This window comes from Macaca thibetana, chromosome 4 (assembly GCF_024542745.1).
Source record: "Macaca thibetana thibetana isolate TM-01 chromosome 4, ASM2454274v1, whole genome shotgun sequence".
NCBI lineage: Eukaryota > Metazoa > Chordata > Mammalia > Primates > Cercopithecidae > Macaca > Macaca thibetana.
Genome location: NC_065581.1, coordinates 164,800,504 through 164,822,238, shown reverse-complemented (window position 1 = coordinate 164,822,238; position 21,735 = coordinate 164,800,504). Strand labels below are relative to the sequence as shown.

The 21,735-nt window shown below is 49.6% G+C and overlaps 1 protein-coding gene across 5 annotated transcripts in view; it reads left to right on the top strand.

Annotated features, from left to right (window-relative positions):
• Nucleotides 1-21,735, top strand: part of RPS6KA2 (ribosomal protein S6 kinase A2) — a 491,259-nt gene that overhangs the window by 209,901 nt on the left and 259,623 nt on the right. The window lies entirely within an intron of this gene.

The window sequence follows — 21,735 nt, the reverse complement described above, 5'->3', positions numbered from 1 at the left end:
GGTCCCTGGGTTCAACAGAGCACTTTTCCCACAGCCTATTCTTCTTGGGCACATATTCAGTAGGGGGTGATTTTAGTTTATAGTTTGAGCAGAGGTAGGAGGAGGAGCGCTGTTTGCTTCTTTTATTTTTTTTCTGACTACTTTACTTACTTTTCTCTCTATCGCCTTACTTTACCCCTTTTACTCTTCTATTTTTCCCTTATTTTATCTTCCCAAGACAGCAAATCTTGACAGGGGACACTTGTAGGAGGTGGGGAGCCCATACGTCCACTTCTCTGCTTCTTCCTCTTCAATGTCATTTAATTTTAATGCATGCTTGTGCATCTGCAGTTCTTTTCCCCCAATACAGGATGCCCCCTCCTGTAACTAACCCCAGATAGAGGGAGGATTTCAGCTGATGGGTGACTGCTCCTGCGACAGAGTAAATAGCTGCCCAGGAGCCTGTGGCCTGTGTGGCTTCCTCCCGGCCTCACGTGCTTCTTGATCTGTCATTCTGGTCTTTGTGTTCTTTTGTTGGCATTTCAGTTTCTCATTTCCTGTCCTCTGTGTAAGCATACAGAAGATGGATAAATAGATAATTACATACATGTCTGCAATCTAGTTAGCACTGTTCTTTTGTAACATGCTTTTGCCTCAAACCAAAGGAGCCTCCACTCCCTTTGAAGATGAAATATTTAGATAGGGGTCTTGGAAAATGTCACGTACGTCATGGCACGCATGGTACTAATGGTGGGGTGCAGATAAATCATGTCAAAATGTGGATTAAAGTTAAGAACACATCACGGAGAGGGTCAGAGCTCCCTGGGCTCTGAGGGATGAAGGCTTCTAACAGGGCAGCAGGGGAGGCCCCGGCTGGGCACAGCACCCCGAGAACTAGGAGGTGAGACACGCTTGTGTGCAGGAGAGAGAGCCAGGAGCAGGGGAGCAGGGAGCTTGGCGGGGAAGGTGCCGGGCGCCTGGGGCAGGGAGTGACACACGAGAAGAGTTATTTTGGGAATAGCCTGGCAGGTCTCAGGCTGGGTTGGAGTGGAGAGAGATTAAAAGCAGGAAATCGTTTTGAAGGTTGTTACAGTGTGAGTGAGTCATAAGATGAGGAGGGCCTAACCTGGTGTGGAGGCCATGAAAACAGAGAAGGAAAAAAACCAAGGAACTCCTGAGGTCAAGTCCTGGCAGCACTCGTAGTGGAGGTTGGAACCTGGGGTCATAATTTTCAGGGCAATCAGATGGTGAGTCCGGTGTAAAAGGAGAAACAACTTTATGACAGAGTGCAGGTCTCCGGGGATGAGTTGGCAACGCCTGAATCTTCCAGAACCTGCAGTGTTTTATTTCCTATTTTCATTATGTTTTAAAACCATGAAGAATATATGGACTGTGTACTGTTGATTATTGTGCTGTTTACTGTTGATCAAATTATTTATTTATTGCTTTCATGTAATTAATGTCCTTTATGAAACATTATAATCAAGATGGCATGCCACAGAGTATTTAATGCTTTCATGTAATTAATGTCTTTTATTAAACTTTATACTCAAGATGGCATGCCACAGAGTATTTAATGCTTTCATGTAATTAATGTCTTTTATTAAACTTTATACTCAAGATGGCATGCCACAGAGTAAGCCCCGTAAACACCTGTCCACAGCTTGCCTGTTTGGGGTCTCTCCATGGTCAGAGATTTCCCGAGAAAAAACGAGAACAGATCTGTGTCTTAAACATTGTTCATATTTATACACATGGCCATTTAAATTTGAAACAAGTTGCTTCTAGGACTTGCCACAGTGCAGGGGCAGTGTTTGCTAAATAGATGGTGTACCTCTGTTTTATAGCTGAGGAAACTGAGGCTTATCTAGAGGAAGGGACTTTTAAGAGTGCAACCCAGGCAGTCTCACTGCGGACCTGCAGAGCTGAGCCACCGTCCCATCCTGCCCCCAGGGAGCGGACGTGCCCTTATCCACAGAGAGGAAATCCAAGGCTCACGGAGCTGCATCGAGGTGTCAGAGGACGCCTGGAGTTCCAATGCGTGTCTTTGAGCTCTTAGAGGGAGTTTTTCCCTTTGAAGAATCCTGAGAATTGTAGAAAGCTGTCTGGCACCTTGAGACATAATTCTAGCAGTGCCGGTAGCTCAGACTGTCTGATCTTGTGACAGATACTTGATGGGAATCCTGTTGCCTTTCTGTGCTGACATGTCTGTACTTCTGTATTGCCTCTGGGGCTAGGATGCTCTGTCAAGGAATACACCAGTTTAGCCCTGATCATGTGGAATGAACAGGTTTCAGTGGTCACTCGAGGACTTACTCTAGATGTAAGGACAGCTTGACACCCCTTTCCAGAAGAGTGGATTTATGTGAAAAAGCTGCGGGAGAAAAGAGCCCATTACCCCAATGCTGGGTGCTCATGTCAGACTCGCGGGTTGTGATGTGGTCCCAAAGCAGCCTCACGTCTTCACTCTCCTCCCTCTACCCCTCAGCTTGGTCCTTCCCCAGACAGGCCATCTCCCGGGTTCCCAGAGCCCCTCACCCAATCCCTAGACCAGAGGCATGCGGCGGGATTGCGGGACCGTGCAGCTCTGCCACCTCCTTGGGGAGGGAAGGCAGTGTGGACTCCTTGGCCATAGCAGCAGGACCAGGGACCTCCTGGTGAGGCGGGTGGGCCTCAGCTTTGCTTCCTGCCACTTAGCCTGAGGACCAAATGTTTAAACTTTCGTGTGGCTTTCTCTGGTCCTGGTGTCCTCGGTGTGTGCACAGAGCCTTGCAGAGCAGAACCGTCGTGGGCACAGAGCTGCTTCCGCCAGTGCTGTCTTCACTCAGCTGTAGTTGGATGGTTTTGTTCAGGGGCACCAAACTTTTGCCTGTGAAATACGGGGACATTTATTAAAATGCCCAAGGCTTCAAGCAGCTGTCTGAAATGCCTGCACTCAGTCTCCCACACCTGTCCCGCGAGATCCCCCTGGCCTGCCTGGGGTGTATCGCCTCTGACCACAGGGCCAGCAGAGCCCAACACCTATGAATCCAGCGGGGAGGAGCGGATTCCAGGATCCCCTGGAGATTCTAAAAATCGGAACTGGCCAAGCTCAGTTTAACCAACACTGTTTTCTCAGGATCCTTACTTATTTTTTCATTCAATGAAATATTTAATGTTTGTTCCACTGTGGGCATATGTTGACTCTTTTTCTTGTGTCACATTGGGAGGCCATGCACACATATCCGTGGCAGATGCCTGTGTGTAGAGAGCTCCGGAAATGCTGCAGGAATGCCTTGGGATGCTACCTTCATCCGGGGCTCCTGGCCTTGAGTTCATCTTCATGTCAATTCAGACACGAGTTCTGTTTTTGGGACAGGAAATCAGTGTTCTCTGCAGGGGTAAAGAAGCGATGTAAATCCACATGGAAACATTGTGCAGAGCATGGAGAACGCAAGGGCTTTGGAAGGGGAGCACTTTTAGCGCAGCCTCCAGGCACTGAGCGGCCAGAGCCCTGCTCACCTGGGTGAGTGGGGAAGGGCCTGTTCAGGGCTGGCCTTCGGCAGGAGGTTCCCTTGTACTCAGAGAGTTTCCTTGGTTTTCGTGTGTGCAGAGAGTTTCCTTGGTTTTCGTGTGTGCTATTAAAGTTAGCCCTGAAGCAAGGATGGATTTATTTCCACTCCGCTGAAATCTCCTGCTCTGCATTCAGGCTGTGCCCGGTGAGGGCATTCTTCTAAGTTACACATAGTAACTCAGTCCTTGTAATTTTTAGGAGCACAGTTACGATCTCATTTTGCAGATAAGGAAACTGAAGCCGGAGACGGCCTCGTGTAGGTCCATGTGAGCGTGAAGGTGTGGAAAGAGGGTTCTCAGGCTGCCCCCATGCAGGGTTCCTGTTGTTTGGCTAACCTTGGGCATGTCCTAGCCCCTTAGCACCACTGCAATTTCGGTGCTGTCTGTTGCCAGCCTTATGCTGACGCTGTCGCTCTCACCTTCCCGCCCCCCCTGCCTGGGGATCATGTCACCCCTCACGGCGACACTGTGTGCCCCTCTCCTAGCTCCTAGAGAAAAAGGTTCTCACCCTTTTTTCCTCCAAACCCAATGATTTTGTTTTGCCCCACGGTTCTGCTCGTTGCTGGGGGCACACGTGGCCCTGGTTCATCACGTACTCCTGACTTGTGAACCCAGCCACCCGTGGCCAGCTCCCTCTGCAGCCATACTGGAGGTAAAAATGTGGCCCTGGCAAGGCTGGGGCTGGGCAGAGGGGGCCAGGCGGGTGGGACGAGTGGGAACTTGAGGTCAAGGACCCTGGCGGGGACTCAGTGCAATGTCTCAGTGGCAGAGTTTGTGTCTTTTTCAAGTCCCCCCTCAAAGATCCACCACACACAAGCTTTAGTGAGCAAGGGAGACACCCAGAGAGCTCGGAGGCAGGCAGAGCAGGCGAAAGACCACCCCAGCTGCTCCACAGTGAACCTGGAAGCCCTGCCAGCTCCTTCACCCTCCAGAGACCCATCAGGGCCTCCCCACCCCCCACACAGCCCTCCCACCCTGAGGTCTGCGGCCCTGTCTCCCTCCTCCATCTCCCCCCAGCCAATCCCTGTCCCGCTGTGTCATGCAGAGCAGCCCAGCTCTGCCCCTGCTCCTTCCCAAGCAGGCTCCCCACTCCTGTGAACAGAACCCCCTCCCCAGTGGTGGTCTGGGGACCTTTGTCTCATTGTCAATATCTTCCAGGTCCCACTCCTACTGCAGGGGGCTTAGAAGCATTCTTTGGACCACACGTAACCCAAGATTGATTCTGATGAAAGGCAATTTTGCATCTCTGTGCACACACATTGAGCAAATCCTGATAACGCTCCACACAGAGCCGCCGATGCAACGCTGCACCTTATTTAAATGTGCCCGACTTAAATTTGTTTGAGCGTTCTGTTTGCTCTTCAGCACAGAAAATCAAAGTTCAACAAGCCACATCTGAGCAAATTAAAATGACTGGATTCCTGCAATTCAAATAATTCAGTAAATCATCTTAATATAAAAATAAATAGAGTGGAGCCAGCTGGCTCCCAATCATTTTTTGGAATTCTTCAGTCAACAATTTTCCCTCCAAACCACCTCTTCCTTTTCTTTAGCTTCTGGGTAAAAAACTCTGCTGGCCTCTACTGGTCTCCCCCTGCCCTCATGAGAACAGCAACAAGGCCATGCTCACAGGCAGGGAGGTGTTGCTGTTCTTTCAATAGTGAATATATACATAGCACCATGGAATTCGGTAATGGTGCCTTGTGCTATCAATTCACCTAGGTGTGTGTGTGTCCAGTACAGACTACAGCTCCGTGTTCCTCATTAGAAATTTGGATCTAATGATCCCCTGCCCTGTGACCTTGTCAGGGTCAACGAGGTGAGGCAGGTATCGCACCTGCCATGGCTCCCGGCACGCAGGAGGCACTCTGCGAGTGGTGGCCACTGTTGCGATGATCACAATGCTGCTACTTCCCACACAGACCATGGAGGCAGGTGCTGGGGCATTGCCGTCTGTGCCTGCCAAGGCCATGGCCAAGGCAGAGTCACAGGTGTCCATGAAGGCAGGGCAGATGCCTTGGTTGGCTTCTGTCTTCGTGTGGTTATCTCAAAAGCATGGAGAATGGGCACAGACAGAGCTGTCCTCTGCCCCGCACCCAGTCAGTCCCTCGCCACTTGATGCTATTCTTCCCTCTCCCCTGTTCTTTCTCCTTCAAACGTCAGGTGAAGGAAATGGTGTTGTCCTGGATTTGTGGCCCCGCTGTAATTGGCACATGTTAATCCATCAGGTATGCACAGAGCTCCTACCATGGTTCTGCTGTGAGTGCTCTTAGCTTGGTGGAGGAAACAGCTCCTGAACAGGTCCTCAAAACACAGCACAGTTAAAAGCAGTGACGTAGATACCATGGAGACACAGGCACGGACCCAGCTCAGCCGGGGAGCAAGGCAGCTTCCTAGAGGAAGCCAGGAGGCTGAAGCATGAGCAGAAGTGGGCAAGTGAGGGGTGGGGAATTCTGGGCAGAGGGAGGAGGAAAGCTAAGCCACATGGGCTGCAAGATCAGATGCACCAATGGGCCAGGGCCTGTCAGCAGAAGCCACATGGCCTTGGGCACAGAGCATGTGAGCTGGCTCCAGTGTATCTGGGAGGTATTGGTTTGGCATCAGAGGTTTCAGAAGGTCACACCAACCTGCTTGGATTTCAGGGTTTGTGCTCGGTCATTTCACCTCCCTGCACACAAAAAAGCACAAAAGGAGCTCAGGAGCCCACCAAGTGACACAGATATAACCCTGGGAGAATTCGGGTTGCTTTGCGCGGTCTCCACACATCCTCGTTCCCAGTGACAAATCCTCATGCCTGGTGCACACTGACTCCTGCTCCTGGTGGCACGACTCAGCGAACCGACCTTACATAAGCATAGGACAGCCCCTAGGTCAACGCTGTCCTGATCTCTTCCCATCTCTGTGGGGTAGAACTGGTGTCGCTGCCAAATAAGAGTCTCACTCCTTCATGTAGGGTCTGGAAAAGCACCTGGGTTATCCCTGTCATTCGTTCTCATTAGTCCTAAGACTTGAGGCTGTTAATGTAAAGACCTCACAGTTGCTTCGTCTCAGCCCCTTCCTTCGCTCTCTGTCCCCCTCGCTCCTAGGGCGTGGGGCCATCATCCATCACCACAGTACATTGTCTGTAGGCTCACTCCATGGTAGTGTGTCCAGAATTGGTGGGTTCTTGGTCTCGCTGACTTCAAGAATGAAGCCGCGGACCCTGGCGGTGAGTGTTACAGCTCTTAAAGGTGGCGCATCTGGAGTTGTTCAGTCCTTCCAGTGAGCTCGCAGTCTGGCTGGCCTCGGGAGTGAAGCTGCAGACCTTCACAGCCAGTGCTACAGCTCATGAAGGCCTCACGGACCAAAAGAGTGAGCAGCAGCAAGATTTATTGCGAAAAGTGAAAGAACAAACCTTCCAAGGCATGGAAGGGTATGGAAGGGTACACAAGCAGGTTGGGACTACTGGATCAGGTCACCTGCTTTTATTCCCTTATCTGGCCCCACCCACATCCTACTGATTGGTCCATTTTACAGAGAGCTGATTGTCCGTTTTGACAGAGTGCTGATTGGTGCGTTTACAAACCTTGAGCTAGACAGAGTGCTGATTGGTGCCTTTATAATCCTTTAGCTAGACACAAAAGTTCTCCAAGTCCCCACCAGATTAGCTAGACACAGAGGGATGATGGGTGCATTTACAAACCTTGAGCTAGACACGGAGTGCTGATTGGTGCGTTTACAATCCTCTAGCTAGACAAAAAGTTCTCCAAGTCCCCACCCCGTTCCCAGAAGCCCAGCGGGTTTCACCTCTCACTGGCACCCACCCAGGGACTCTGTGGCACCCAGCCCGGGCACTCCCGCAGCCCAGAGGGAGCTCTTCCCCTGATAAGTCCAGCGGGCTCCCGCCGGAGGCAGTTGAGTGCGGGTCCCGCTGAGCCCACACCCGCCCGGAACCCCTCGCAGGCCCAGGAGCACCACCCGCAGCCCCGGCTCCCGCCTGCGCCTCTCCCGCCACACCTCCCCGCCAGCAGAGGGAGCCAGATCCGGCCTCTGCCAGCCCTAGAGAGGGGCCCCACAGCTCAGCGGCAGGCTGAAGGTCTCCTCATGCGCGGCCAGAGCGGACGTGGAGGCGGAGGAAGCGTGGAGAGGAGGAGAGTTGCTGGCACGTTGTCACCTCTCAGTAGGAGATGGCCCCTGGTGGGAGAATGGGCACCAGGTACCTGGCCGTGTGAACCCGGCTTGAACCTCAGTCCTACAAGGCTCTTTGCCCTAAGAAACGTGATGCCCATAGAATTGTCGTGAGGGTCAAGGGTGATGGTGCACGCGGAGGATTTCTTACAAAAGCTGGGATGCAGTGGGAGCTCAGGAAGTATCTATGGATTTGAATCCGAGATCTTCCCTAATCCTAGGGAATGAAACAACTCTCAAACAACTCCAACAACTCTCCAACAACTCTCAAAGATGCATGGCCTATGAATCCGTCAGTTCGCCTCCACGAACCTAGGGCAGAAAGAAAGTCAGAGGTCTGGGATCCTTTGACTCTGGTCCCGAGTGTCTGAGGGAGGACAAGTGGGATGGACAGTGATAGAAATGGCCAACAGATCGTTTTAACCATTGCCCTCCAGGCTTCTGTCCCGGCAGCCTGCACACCCACCCACACTCCATCGGCCCTGCCTGAGCTTTCCTCGGCCTCTTGCCCCGCAGCCTGCACACCCACCCGCACTCCATCAGGGTCATGTCTGAGCTTCCTTGCAGTGCTGGGCTCTGCCCACTGTATGGGGACTTGGAGGCTGGGGCGCTTCCATGGAAGCCCGTTGGCCCTTGCAGGGCCCTGGAGCCGCCGCCCCGCAGTGACATCTCCCTTCTGCAAGGGCCTCACCGCAGCCACTTGTGGCCCGCAGTACCGCACTCTCTCAAGTAAGGATAGCCTCTCTTAGCCCCTCCTCTGGCACAGTGTTTCTTGTGGCTTTTCAGATTTGTAAGACATTCTCTTATTATAAATTGGAAAGAAGGAGAAAGGGCATGTAATTATTAACAAGTAGGTTCAGAATTTCTCTTAGAAAACAAATCAAGTTGTTCGGGGGAAAGTGTGACAAATGTTCAAGTTGGGAGGTAAACTCGATGTAGGCAGAAAGTGAGGCTTCCGGGGATGGAGCTGCACTGTGGATACATCCAACGGAGTCTGCCTGGATTCCTGAGGCCTCTGGGGCAGAGCAGACCAGGGCGGAGAGCAGGGTGAAGGTTGAGGATAACTGCACCCCGTGAGACCCCGCCTTTGGTCTCTGGTCTTCCTGGTGATGCAGGACAGGTGAGACTCAAATTGGGGCTTAGCCTTCAAAGGGTCTTGGCTTCACCCAGGAAGTAATTCAAGAGTGAGCAGATGGTAGGGTGGAAGAAAACAGCCGTATTGAAGCAGCAGTGTTACAGGTCTGTGATTGCTCCTGCAGAGCAGGGCTACCCCCTAGGCAGTAAGTAGCAGCTGCGGGCAGGCCTGCAGTCACATTTATACTCACTTTAAATTACATGTAGATTACGGGGCAGTTTATGCAGAAATTTCTAGGAAAAGGGCAGTAACTTTTGGGTTGTGAGGTAATTGCTATGAAAAGGGGAAGTAATGCTTGGGTGTTGCCATGGCAATAATAAACTGGCGTGGCGCACTGATGGGCACATCCCCTGACCCCTGTCCCTGTGTTAGCAGGTTCTCAGTTTGGTCCAGTGTCTGAACCCTGCCTTCAGAGTCAAGTCCTGTCTCCTACCTCACTGGGGACGTTGGGCCCTGTTTTCTGATCTCTGACCCCAGCTACGTTTAGATGACAACACCTTATAGACTCCTCCAGTTCTCTTGGGTTCCTACAGGAGCATGTCTGGGATAGAGTCCAAGATGAACTTCTGCATGGTAGCCCCTTGCTGCTGCCTGGTGAGCTTTGGGCCCTGAGAAGGGAAGGGGAGGTGCCATGGCTGTTGTAGGCCTGTCTGGGGGCTGGGACCTTAGGGACCACAGCTGCTGAACACACCAAGGACCTCTCGCTAGCTGCCCTCTCCTGTCTCTCCAGGCTGTCCCAGCCTCACCCACCACATGCCTCTCTGACTCGCATGGTCGGTCGAGAATCAGCTACCAGCATGTCAGTGGCAGAGTGAGGCCCCGGATGCAAAAAGCTCCAAATGCGTTTCCCTTCTGTGTTCTCAGTCTGATGTGCTCTGACATATTTGTGCCTATCTAGTTATCCAGAGACATTGATTTCCCTGGCGGGGAAGCACATTGGGAAAAGGAACATTTAATGGAGGGAAATATTTGAGTCGTAGTTTGTCCTTAGATGAATCGTTGATTTATTCCCGGTAAAATCTGACTTATTTAAATGGGTATACAAGTAACTAATAAAATAATTTAAAGATCATAATTTAAACTAATGAGATACTTTTAAAACATATTTCCAGGTCTCTAAAGTGGAGGGCATGTGGTCTGTAGATTATAATTGATCATGAGGAGCAAACACTTTGCTTCCTGTTTACTCACTGCTTGCTTGGGAATACGTTGTTACATTTTTGGCTCTTGCAATATTTTCTCCGAGTTAGGAGAACATCACTTCATGTGATTTATAAAATTAAAACTTTGTGCACTTTTGGACTTCTGCAATATGCAATACTCTCCAACACAGAGGCACACGTAGGTATGAGTTGTCGTGGAAATGCGTGTGTTTCCATGGTAAGGGCTTGCCCGTGCCCCGTGGGAGGAGTCATGTTGCATGTTGTGACCCCTGGGGAGGGCTCAGATCTTCTCCCACAGAAGCATATCTGCCAGCTGTGGCCTCAGGCTGGGCTTCACCGAGGGCAAGCGGCGAGACCCACCCGAGATGTCCACCAGCTGGTAGGCCTTCCCCTAGTTTTCATTGCATTTCTTCATTCATGCCTTTACTTTTTAAACCTAGCGTGGTTTGGGTCTAAGGAATGTGGTTATAAAAGCTGGAACCCGCATGACCACCTGACCTTTGAGAAGAAACAGAGAAGGGAAAAGGGGGCTTAGGATGTGGTCAAACGCAAGGGTTGTCTCTTTACTGAGGTAGGTGGTAGTCAAAGGGTACTCTGAGGACAGGCACGAGGGCCGTTACTTTGCTGGGTGTGGGGGAACACGCTCCATTTCATGGTTTCCGATGAATGAGCTTGTCCCGGCTATAATCCTTGCTTTCTTTGTGTCATTGTTACTAGTATTTATCTTCACACTCCCACCCAATTTTCTTCTTGGGATTCCACTTGTTCGACAGCTAATTATGGAGTCCCTCTTCCCTCTCCTTCTGTTCTAGACCCTGGAGTTCAGCAGTAAACCTGACAGGTTGGCCCTGCCCTCGGAGCTTCTCCCTGCGCCCGCCTTTCCCCAGGGCTGTCTCACCCTCTCTATGCTTCCTTTGTGCTGCCAATACCGGGCCCCACCTGTGGGCATTCCAGGCTCTGATGAGGTAGGAAAAAGACACTCCCCACGGCTCTGGACTTATGATGTAAGCTGAACATGAATACTGAGCCAGAAACAGAGCAATGACTTTCCATTTTCCTACGTCACCTCAACACCAATGTTTTACTAAATTAAAAGGACTAAAAAGAACTAAGTGACGCATGAGTCTTTGTTTTTAATTGAGCTTTTATGTTCCTCAATTCATTAATGAAGAAGAAGAAGAGAAAGCTGGAACATTTGATTGTCTGTAATTTTCAAGCGGAAGTTTATTCGGAAACATATTTCAACATCACATTCCTTGGGTAAATTGCCTGTAGCTTAAACATAACAGCAGCATCTGAAAACCCTCAGAACTCTACTTACAAATGAACCAGATTTTACTATTAAACACTATATTGGTTAGGCCGGTTTTCTTTGTATATTCTTGCTGGGCATCAGAAGACTTAAACCTAAGCCGTCTATCATCCCTGGGGGAGAATGGGGTGCTGTTGGGTGGTGTCGAGACTCACAGAAGGAGCTGAGCAAGGGATCCCAGCAGGAGCCGCTGGGTGACAAGGCATTTCCGGCAGGGGATGGGGAAAGATGGTGGCATTAACATCCTGGGCACCTGCTATGGGTGTCAGGCCCCAGCCCTGGGCCACAAGGGTCAAGATAGGACTTTTCATCTCTGGGAGAGAAGCCGCCAGGAGCAAGATCTGGGCGGGGGGAGGGATCCAGGGAGAGGCCTGGTCCTGTGAGCTGGAATCACAAGAGGAGGGAGGAACTGGGACATGGGAATCACCAGGCACAGTTTTCCCTTCAGGGCACAGAATCCAGGTGGAACTTGCAGAGAGAGAGCTCAGCCTTCCTGGGGCCACCGCTCAGCACTGGTCACACTGGCCAGCAGTGGCTGCAGGTGTCAGAGAGGAATTAGGGGTAGGAGATGCTGTGTGGAGGGTGCAGACGACAGACTTGGACCTTCTGTCAAGACGGAATCTAGAAGCAGGGCGTGGTTTCCAGTGGAGCAATGAGTTGATTTATAATTTTGCATCCCAGGCCATTGGATATGACTCATATTTTTCTTGGGAAATGAGCATCATTTGTGTCAGGAAATGGTACAAGTTCATTGTGCAACCCACTGATTCTTTTTGTCTTGGGTATGGCATCTATTTCTTAAACTCAGAAGATTTCTAAAATACAGTGTTGTAAGCTGCAGCGTTTTGGTACATCCTTCCTTGCATTTTCCAAATGCCGATGGGCTGATACATCATGGTAGATCTGTGCTCTGGTGCTGCTTCTCCGCCCTTTCCACCTTCTCCACTTTTCCCTGCTTTCCTACTTTTTGTGCTTCGCTGGGAAACAAAGCCTGACTCAGAGCTGAAGGGCTGAGAAGATATGGGAGAGGCAAGCGGCCGCTGTTAAAGAAGAGCGGTCCTCACTCGACACACCAAACAGGTCCCTCGCAGGCCTTTCCAGAGTCAAAGATGGGAGGAGAGGGGGAAGCAAGGCTGAAACCTTTCCGATTCTGCATCTGACTGAAGTTTGCACTGTGCCTCTGGCCTCAGCAAGTCTCTTTTCACATTCAAGCTCGTTCTGGCTATGTCCTACACATTATCCCTCAGCTCATGTTTTCTGGATTTGCATTGACAAAAATGACAATATTTATTTGTTTTATTATTACTATTATTATTATTATTATTATTGAGATGGAGTCTCACTCTGTCACCCAGGCTGGAGTGCAGTGGTGTGATCATATCTCACTGAAACCTCCACCTACCAGGTTCAAGCGATTCTCCTGCCTCAGCCTCCCGAATAGCTGTGATTACAGGCATCTGCCAACATGCCTGGCTAATTTTTGTACTTTTTTTTTTTAAATAGAGATGGGTTTTTGCCATGTTGGCCAGGCTGGTCTCAAACTCCTGACCTCAGGTGACCCACCTGCCTCAGTCTCCCAAAGTGCTGGGATTACAGGCATGAGCCACCATGCCCGGTGACAATATTTATTTTTTTGTTGTGATTTCAAAAGCAACATCTCCTACTTAATAGTCTTTCTGTTCACAGTTTCTTTCTCCAAACTTATTATTTAGTTATCTGTTAGTGCTGGTAGTTGGTCAACCAGGTTTTGTAAATCCTATATGAACTAAATCCTATAGAACTAATATTACTTGTAAACAAATACGGTTTTATCTACTAATGACCATGATCAAAAGTCATACTCACATAAATTTATTTGGGGAACGGATATCTAAACACACACCATTTCTAGAGTTTTTAAATCCTTTTGCCAAATTTTAGAAATTCATGTGTGGTCAAAAAATACCTGCTTTGCACTTAAAAGCCCAGCCCCATGAAGCACAGGGGGCTCAAGGTACAGCAGAAATGCGGGGGATCGAGACTTCCGAGGCCATGTTTTGAGCCCCCTTTCTTTGTCGCTTGCCAGCCATGGTTGGACAAAGGTCACCTGGCCTTTCTCACCCCACCTTGCTGCTTCTCCGGGCATGAGTCACAGTAATCTGTAACTCTGAGGGTGACGCAGAACTGCGAACATTGAGAACTGTAAGTAGACGTAAACAATCTTATCTGTTGGGAAAGGCATGCAGAGTGGAAGCCTTTTTTAAGAGAACCAAAGTTCCTTCTGTGAAATAAGAGAGAGAAGGATTGAAGGCAGAAAACTGAGTTTTTGTTTATTTTGTATGGAAGTAAAATACAACTTTATTTAGCGAAGAGAAGGTTTGGAACTAAGCTGTTGTAGAAGGTGACCTTCTGCGATCCGTGGGCTTGCAGGGCGGCTTGTGGAATCCAGCTTTTGCACAGTTTGGTTCCCCGTGGAGGGTGGAGGCCCAGTCAAGGGGATGAGAGATGTTCTGAGCCAGGATAGGCATGGAAAAGCCTTGTGAGGAGCGGAGAGGATTTAGACCCACCCCGAGTAAGAATGGGTGCTGGAAAGTGGCCGGAAATAAGGTGGGAAGGTAAGGAGGCTCTGGCTGGTGGGAGAAATTGGTGCCGGTTGCACAACTTGACGGCTGGCGTGTGTTCCTGAGCCGGGCTGTTGGTATGAACACAGCACAGGTGTGGATCCATACCTGAAACTAGCTTTATATTTTTCCAGGATCACAGCTACATCCCACACCAGCTTTAAAAATGACTTATTTTATGCTGCTCTGGGAGTGATTCTAATATCAGAAGCATTTTAAAAGTGACAATCACACCTATTTGCTTGAGAGGTTAAACCCCTGCTTTAAAAAAGATGACTTTCCTCATAAAAAATGCAAGCACATATGGAAGCAAAGAATGTAATAAACCCCCACAGATCTGTCTCAGATAATTTCCAAAATTACCAGACCAGGCCAGTCTTGTTTTATTTATGCGTCCACTCCCTCTCCCCCTCCACCTACCCACACAGCTCCAGATTATTTTGCATCATATAATTTAATTTTAATTTCAGAATAATCCAGAAATATCTTCCTCCCTCTTTTCAAGGGTAAAAACGGAATAGCATTAATACCTACTCAGGTTGGTAAATACATGCCTGTAATCCCACTACTCTGGGAAGCCCAGGCAGGCAGATCACTTGAGGCCAGGAATTCGAGACCAGCCTGGCCAACATGATGAAACCCTCTCTCTACTAAAAGTACAAAAATTAGCTGGGAGTGGTGGTGCACACCTGCAGTCCCAGCTACTTGGGAGGCTGAGGCAAGAGGATTGCTTGAGCCTGGAGGAGGAGGTTGCAGTGAGCCAACATCATGCCACTACACTTCAGCGTGGGTGACAAAGTGAGACCCTGTCTCAAAAAAAAAAAAAATACTGATATGAACCCGTTTCTTATTTTTAGCTACATAGAGTAGAAGGTATTTGTGTTGTATAATATATTCTACTATTTTATATCTACATTTCTCAGAAACAGGCAGTTCTGCCTCTTATGTGTAAAATCTAACCTTGGCTTGACACCCATGTCCTTCCATTCCATCTTTCTGGAAGGCATCAACCTCAGACCTTCCATCCTAGCACTACCTCAAGCTTTCTGTTGTGAACCTGGTAGCCCTTGAAGGTTATAAATTTTCAAAATACGCAAAACAACTGTATAGAAATTCACCTAAATTTGGTAGAATTGAGCATTCTGGAAACAGAAGATTTCTCCAAGTTAACTAAAACTCCGTTGAAGAGAAGCCCAGGCTTTCTCAAGAGAACATCACAGCACGCTACTCCTATATGCTGGACTATTAAAGAAATCCTCTCTCAGTTCCAGTTTCTCCAATAATTAGTCAGTCAAAACAAGAAGGACAAGAGAAAAAATTCAGTTCATAATCATGAGCCTCTCTGAAGTGTAGTAAATTGTGTTTGATATTGTAGAATACATACAAATGTGTGGATTGAGGGAAGTTTAAGTCTGGCTGAGCATGAATATACAGACGTTGGGAGCAGTGTTTGCAGCACACTGTGGTAAGTGCTGTGGAAACATGAAGCAGATGGCTGTGGAGTTTCAAGGGGGAAAAGTCTTATTATCTGATGCCTGGCTTCATGGGAAGGCTCGGCACAGGGGCCACCCCCAGGAGGGGACAGTCTGAAATGTATTCCTGGAATGGTCCTGGTTACAAGTTCTACAGGGAGATTAGGTGAGATCTGATCATGGCCAACTTCAAGAGGAATCTTACCGTGTAATAGGGAGCCGAGCCACTAGAGAGTGAGGCGTGGAATCACAGGGTGGACTTGCGCTTCTGGAGATCAACCGGCCATGCTTTCTAGGGGAGACCAGCCTGGGGCGGGGCCAGCCCTTCAGGAGAAGAGAAGTGGATAAGGCAGTGGCGGAGGCTGTGCCTCCCAGGACATTTTTTTTTTTTTTTCGAGACAGAGTCTTAGTCTGCTGCACAGGCTGGAGTGCAGTGGCGTGATCTTGGTTCACTGCAACCTCCGCCTCCTGGTTTCAAGTGATTCTCCTGCCTCAGCCTCCTGAGTAGCTGGGATTACAGGTGTGTGCCACCACGGCCAGCTAATTTTTGTATTTTTGGTAAGACAAGGTTTCATCATGTTGGCCAGGCTGGTCTCCAATGCCTGACCTCAAGTGATCCACCCCCCTCAGCCTCCCAGAGTGCTGGGATGACAGGCATGAGCCACCACACACGGCCGCCCAGGACTTTTCATTGGTGAGCCAGTGAATCCCTTATGGCGAAGCCTGTTTACACTCAACTTTCTCTTACGACAATTGACAGCTTCCTTACCTGCCCAGAGAAAAGCAAACAAATGGTGACCTCAGAAGCAGCATATAGAACTCAGAGAACAGAGACCTTTAAAAACCTAGAGAGACTGCGAAGAAATGACACAATAGCCACAATAGCCAAAAAACAGACAGGATGAAACAAATAAGGAGTAATTGGGAAAGTGAAAGCATTCCTCCCGATTTAAAACAGGAGTGCTAAAACACACAAACAAATATTGGGACAGTGTTGAGGAATTCTAGTAAGTGGAACTGGAAACAGGCACGAAACAGGATTGAAATGAGAAGAAACTTTACTAGATCTTCGTGTTTCCTATTGGTGAGTTCCTCATGTCTTAACCCTCTAAGAAGGAAGGAACCTGCATGTTGTCCTCAGCTGTGGAGGGGACCACCCAGCAGGGCTGATCTCAGGAGCATGTCACTGGGGAAGGGATTTTCCAGGGCTTGCCAGGTGTCACAGCCTCTCTTCTCTGTGGGACTGGTTACCTTTGCAGGTATGACTGTGCTGCGAACATCTTTAAAGGGAGCTGATTAACAGACAGCGTGGACATTGGGGCAGGACCAGGGCTGAGAGATGGCAGGCTGGGCTGGGGGAGAGTGGGAGAGAAAGTGGGACTGCAGGAGCAGGGGTAGGTGGTCCGGAACTGCAGGGGCTTCCCCACTGGGAAGGGGAGGCCAGCCTCTTCCCAGGCAGGACCAAAGGAGACGTGAAGATGATATGTGGGAGAGACCCTCCTCCCTTTGGCTTTTGTGCTGTTTTCTTTTTTTTTTTTTTTTGAGACGGAGTCTCGCTCTGTCGCCCAGGCTGGAGTGCAGTGGCCGGATCTCAGCTCACTGCAAGCTCCGCCTCCCGGGTTTACGCCATTCTCCTGCCTCAGCCTCCCCAGTAGCTGGGACTACAGGAGCCCGCCACCTCGCCCGGCTAGTTTTTTTGTATTTTTTAGTAGAGACGGGGTTTCACCGGGTTAGCCAGGATGGTCTCGATCTCCTGACCTTGTGATCCGCCCGTCTCGGCCTCCCAAAGTGCTGGGATTATAGGCTTGAGCCACCGCGCCCGGCCTCGTCCTGTTTTCTTTTAAGCAGAAGTCTTGGGCCTTGCCCCCAACTGTGGGTGCCCTCCGCTTGCTGGCAAGCTGGGCAGAGGATCCCTATGCAGAAAGCCCTGGCCACGGCACTGGAACCCAAGGAGAGCAGAAGAACCTGAGAACCACAGGACCTGATTTGTTTGGTGTACTGCAGCTTGCTCTTTATGTGTCTGTGTTCGTGGCAGAATATTTTGTAGAAATATGAAGTTTAAACATTGTCTTTTGCCAGGCACAGTGGCTCACGCCTGTAATCCCAGCACTTTGAGAGGCCGAGTTGGATGTATCACCTGAGGTCAGGAGTTTGAGACCAGCTTGGCCAACATGGTGAAAGCTTGTCTCTACTAAAAATACAAAAATTAACTGGGCATGGTGGCAGGCGCCTGTAATCCCTGCTCGAGAGGCTGAGGCAGGAGAATAGCTGGAACCCGGGAGGCAGAGGTTGCAGCGAGTCCAGATTGCACCACTGCACTCCAGCGTGGGCAACAGAGCGAGACTCCATCTCAGAAACAAAAACAAAACACTGTCTTTGTCATCATGATGCTTATTTCTGGTTCACGTCCCACATCTTTGAAGTAAGAGTTTTCTTATTTCCATAAATAGCTTCTGAACACATTCCTTGATTTCCTCCTTTGTATTTCCTAATTCCAAAGTCCTTTCCTCACCCGGTCTCCCTCTAAAGATACCGGCCTCTTGTCCTTGCTGCCTGCTGGGTGGCGTGTCCTGCTGTCGCTCAGACGGACCACCCCTGAGCTGCCTCTCCCCGCTCCCAGGTCAGCAGTCCCACGGTTTAGCGTGGTCCTCGTCGGAATGGACACCACAGGCCTCTAACGTGCCTGTGTCCCTCTCAGCCAGGCAGCAGCCTCTGCCCAGCGCCCACCTGCCATGTTCAAAACACTATTGTCCCCAATCAAAGTCAATAACTCTTTCAAATAAGAGGTTTCCTGTTCCCACAAATAACTTCCTGAATGTATTATGTTGCTTTCTTGTTTAAAAATAATCTATTTATTGACATGGATGGCTATAAAAGATTGTGTTGATGAGGAACTCAGCATTTCCTGTTTTCAGACTCCCCAGGGCTCTAAGAGTACCAGTACACAATTTTCTTGATCAGTAAAAAGAATCAACAGTCCTGCCCAGAACTCTGTTTCCCCAGCGATGCAGCTCTGTGCGGGGCTGTTGACACACTTTGTGAAGATAGCAACAGCTCCGTAGAACATTTCACTGAGGAGAAAATGTTCATGGCTTTTTATTTCTATTGATTTGATAGTAACTCTTTAGAATGGCACAGTAGGTCTGGATAACAAATCAAAGCTATTTTTAACAGCAAATGGTGAGGAAATTTTGGATGCTTTGGCGTGTCTTATGGCAAGCTTAGTTTAGCAGGGCCGTCCAATCTTTGGGTTCTCTGGGCCACACTGGAAGAAGACGTGTCTTGGGCCACACATAAAATATACTAACAATAGCTGATGAGCTTTAAAAAAATCGCAAAAATATCTCATAATATTTTTAGAAAGTTTACAAATTTGTGTTGGGCCACATTCAAAGCTGACATGGGCCGCGTGCTGCCTGCAGGCCATGCTTTGGACAAGTTTGGCTTAGGGTTTGCAAACTTTTGTCCTGTTTTGTGCCTCCTGAGCCACGTGGACCCTCCCTCCATCAGACAGCAGCTGGCCTCATGGGCTCAGGACCAGGTGCTCTACAGCTGGGAGTCCATAGGGCTGTGCAGACTTGTCGAGAGGGCACCAGGAGCCCCCCAAGGACAGCAACTCAGTCATTTCTCCTCCAGGGTCCTTGTGGACTGATGGGCAGCCAGACTTCAGTGCAGCCTGGTCCTGGGCACCCCCTCATGGCAGCTGCAGTTGCAATGACAACTGTGGGGGAACAGGGCTGCTCTGCACCCAGAACCAGTGCTTCCCATGACCTTCCACAGCACAGAGACCCCTAGTGCCACAGCCTGCAACCCTGGTCCTGAGAGGAGGCCTTCCCGGGTCTGTGTGCATGTGGAGGAGGGTGGCTCAGAGCACCACAGTGCAGAGAAGGTGCTCTTCATCCACAGGCACACACGTGACACGGGCTGGAGGGACAGGCAGCAGGCGACTGCGGTTCTGCATCTCACTTTACAGTGAGTGTGCACCTAGTATAGCAGACGGGAAGAAGTAGGGAGGGAGGGGCAGCTCTGGAGAGGGCTGGGAGAGGGCTCGGGTGCCCACCCAGGGCCTGCAGGTCAGCCTGCTGCACATCCGCTCACTGCAGCAAGCCCACGCCAACGTCAAACCCACGCTCCAGGCCAGGGACGCAGAAGAGTGCAGAGCCTCCTTCTGCCGAGGCTTAAGGCTTATGGCAACTGCCTCTCTTTCAGCCAAGGGGAAGGCTTCCTTCTCTTTGGAGAGGCAGTATCTGTGAAGGAGGCAAGGATTTCCTGTCCCCACCACACACAGAAGCAGCAGGCTCCCTGGGACAGAGGGGACGGTGGCATCCCCAACTGCTCTCATCCAGTGAGCCGGCCCCCCTCTGAGATCAGCCCTCTGTCCAGTACAACGTCAGCCCTTTCTCTCAGAAAATAAAGCTCGTAAACATGATCGCAGTAGCACTTGTAGAGGAGTAAATTTTTTTTTTCTTCCTTACTATTTTGGATGGTAAGACTCAAGTTAGAAACCTAGAAACCAAGAAGAAAAATTGAAGATATCCAATTGGAATTTCTGCCTGCAAATAAAGTGGTGGGTACTCTGCCTCCATGGCACCCACAGAACTGAGATAGTGACTGGAAATATTCTGCAGTGCTAGCTGGCGCTCGAGGGGGACATGTCAGGGAATCAGTTAAGTATCTTTTTAATTAGCATCCGTGGGTTGACTTGTTATACTTGTTATCTGCTGTGAATCTAGCGGATGAATAGTATCTGCCGGCTTTCCTTCTCCTGCCTGAATGTTGGCAGCTTCTGGTTGAGGATCACGTGGTGCAGGAGGTATGCAGTGGCCAGTGTGTACATGGGACTTGTTTTCCCCCAGTGTTCTCAGTCCCCACATACCTGGAGCAGTCCCTCCCTCATAACCGCCCTGGGTCTCTTTAACCTCCCGATAACATTTTAACCTGAGGTTTTCCTTTGTGTCTGTACATTTTTTCCAACTAGACTTTAGAATGTATGCACAACCTCTAATCCAGCAGCAGCAACTAGCGGGACCCACAGGAAATGCTGAGGCCTTGCACTTGGCTGTAACTCATAAATCACGACTAGGTGGAGACACGCCTGGTTTGGCCACAGGTTTCAGACCCCTGGGCTCTTCCCTCTGAACTGAGAATGGACCTTCCTAATCCCCTGCTGTCCTCCTGCAAATCTGAACCTCAGTGAGCTCTGCCCTACCCAATTTGCATCTCTGAGGCTGCTGACTTACTGGTGTGAGACACTCTGAGATCCCGGCTCTGGCCAGCCCACTGGCCAATGTCCAGCTCCACCCTTCCCTCCCATGTGCTGGGCAGCCTCTGCTGGTCCCTATTATCAGGTTTTCAGACTCAGCCTGATATCTGCACCCTGACTTTGCATTTTTCCCTGCACTATGTAGATTTCAGAGCACAGAGAAGAAAGTGGATGTTGACAAATTACCCACGGCGACTCGCTGTCAGATTGCTGACCTTGCCATCTGAGGCTGTTTTGAGTCTTATTGGAATAACTTAGCTGGGCTGTTGTGGTTGAATTTGAGTGTCTGTGCTTCAATCATTAGAAGAGTCGTGTGGTGGAGCAGCTCCACCTCCAATATACAGGTCACCAGTGTCAGTACACCATAGGGGGCTCCAAGAGTACTGAATATGACTGCCTTGAAATTGTTGCTATTTAGACCCAGCAGTCCCAGATGTTGATAGGAAATGCTTTTGACCCAATGCAGCCACAGGTCGGAGTGTCTTGTTTAATTCTGAATAGAGAGGTTACCAGACATGCCTTCTTTACTGTAATAACAACAGACCAGGACTAGTGACAAAATGAGGTTCTTGTTGCCTCTGCCTGAGTTTTAATGACTGTCTTCAACTTTTCCAGAAATATCATTCTGCTTGTCTGAAAAATGACCATTTACTCTGCATGGCTCTGATAAAACAGGCAAAAGGAACATTGCATTTAAATAACATGTTGGGGCCAGGCATGGTGACTCATGCCTAGAATTCTAGCACTTTGGGAGGCGGAGACTGGTAGATCACTTGAGGCCAGAAGTTCAAGACCAACCTGGCCAAAGGGGTGAAAACCTGTCTCTACAAAAAATTAGCAGAGCCTGGTGGCACATGGCTGTAATCCCAGCTACTCAGGAGGCTGAGCCACAAGAATCGCTTGAACCCAGGAGGCGGAGGTTGCAGTGAGCTGAGATCATGCCATTGCATTCCAGCCTGGGCGACACAGTGAGACCCTGTCTAAAAATAAATAAATAACATGTTGGACACTTAGTGGAATTTTAGCTGATGTTTGAGGGTAGCCTTAAGAGTAGAGAAACTCCCATCATCTGTAGGAACTATCAATTGTCGC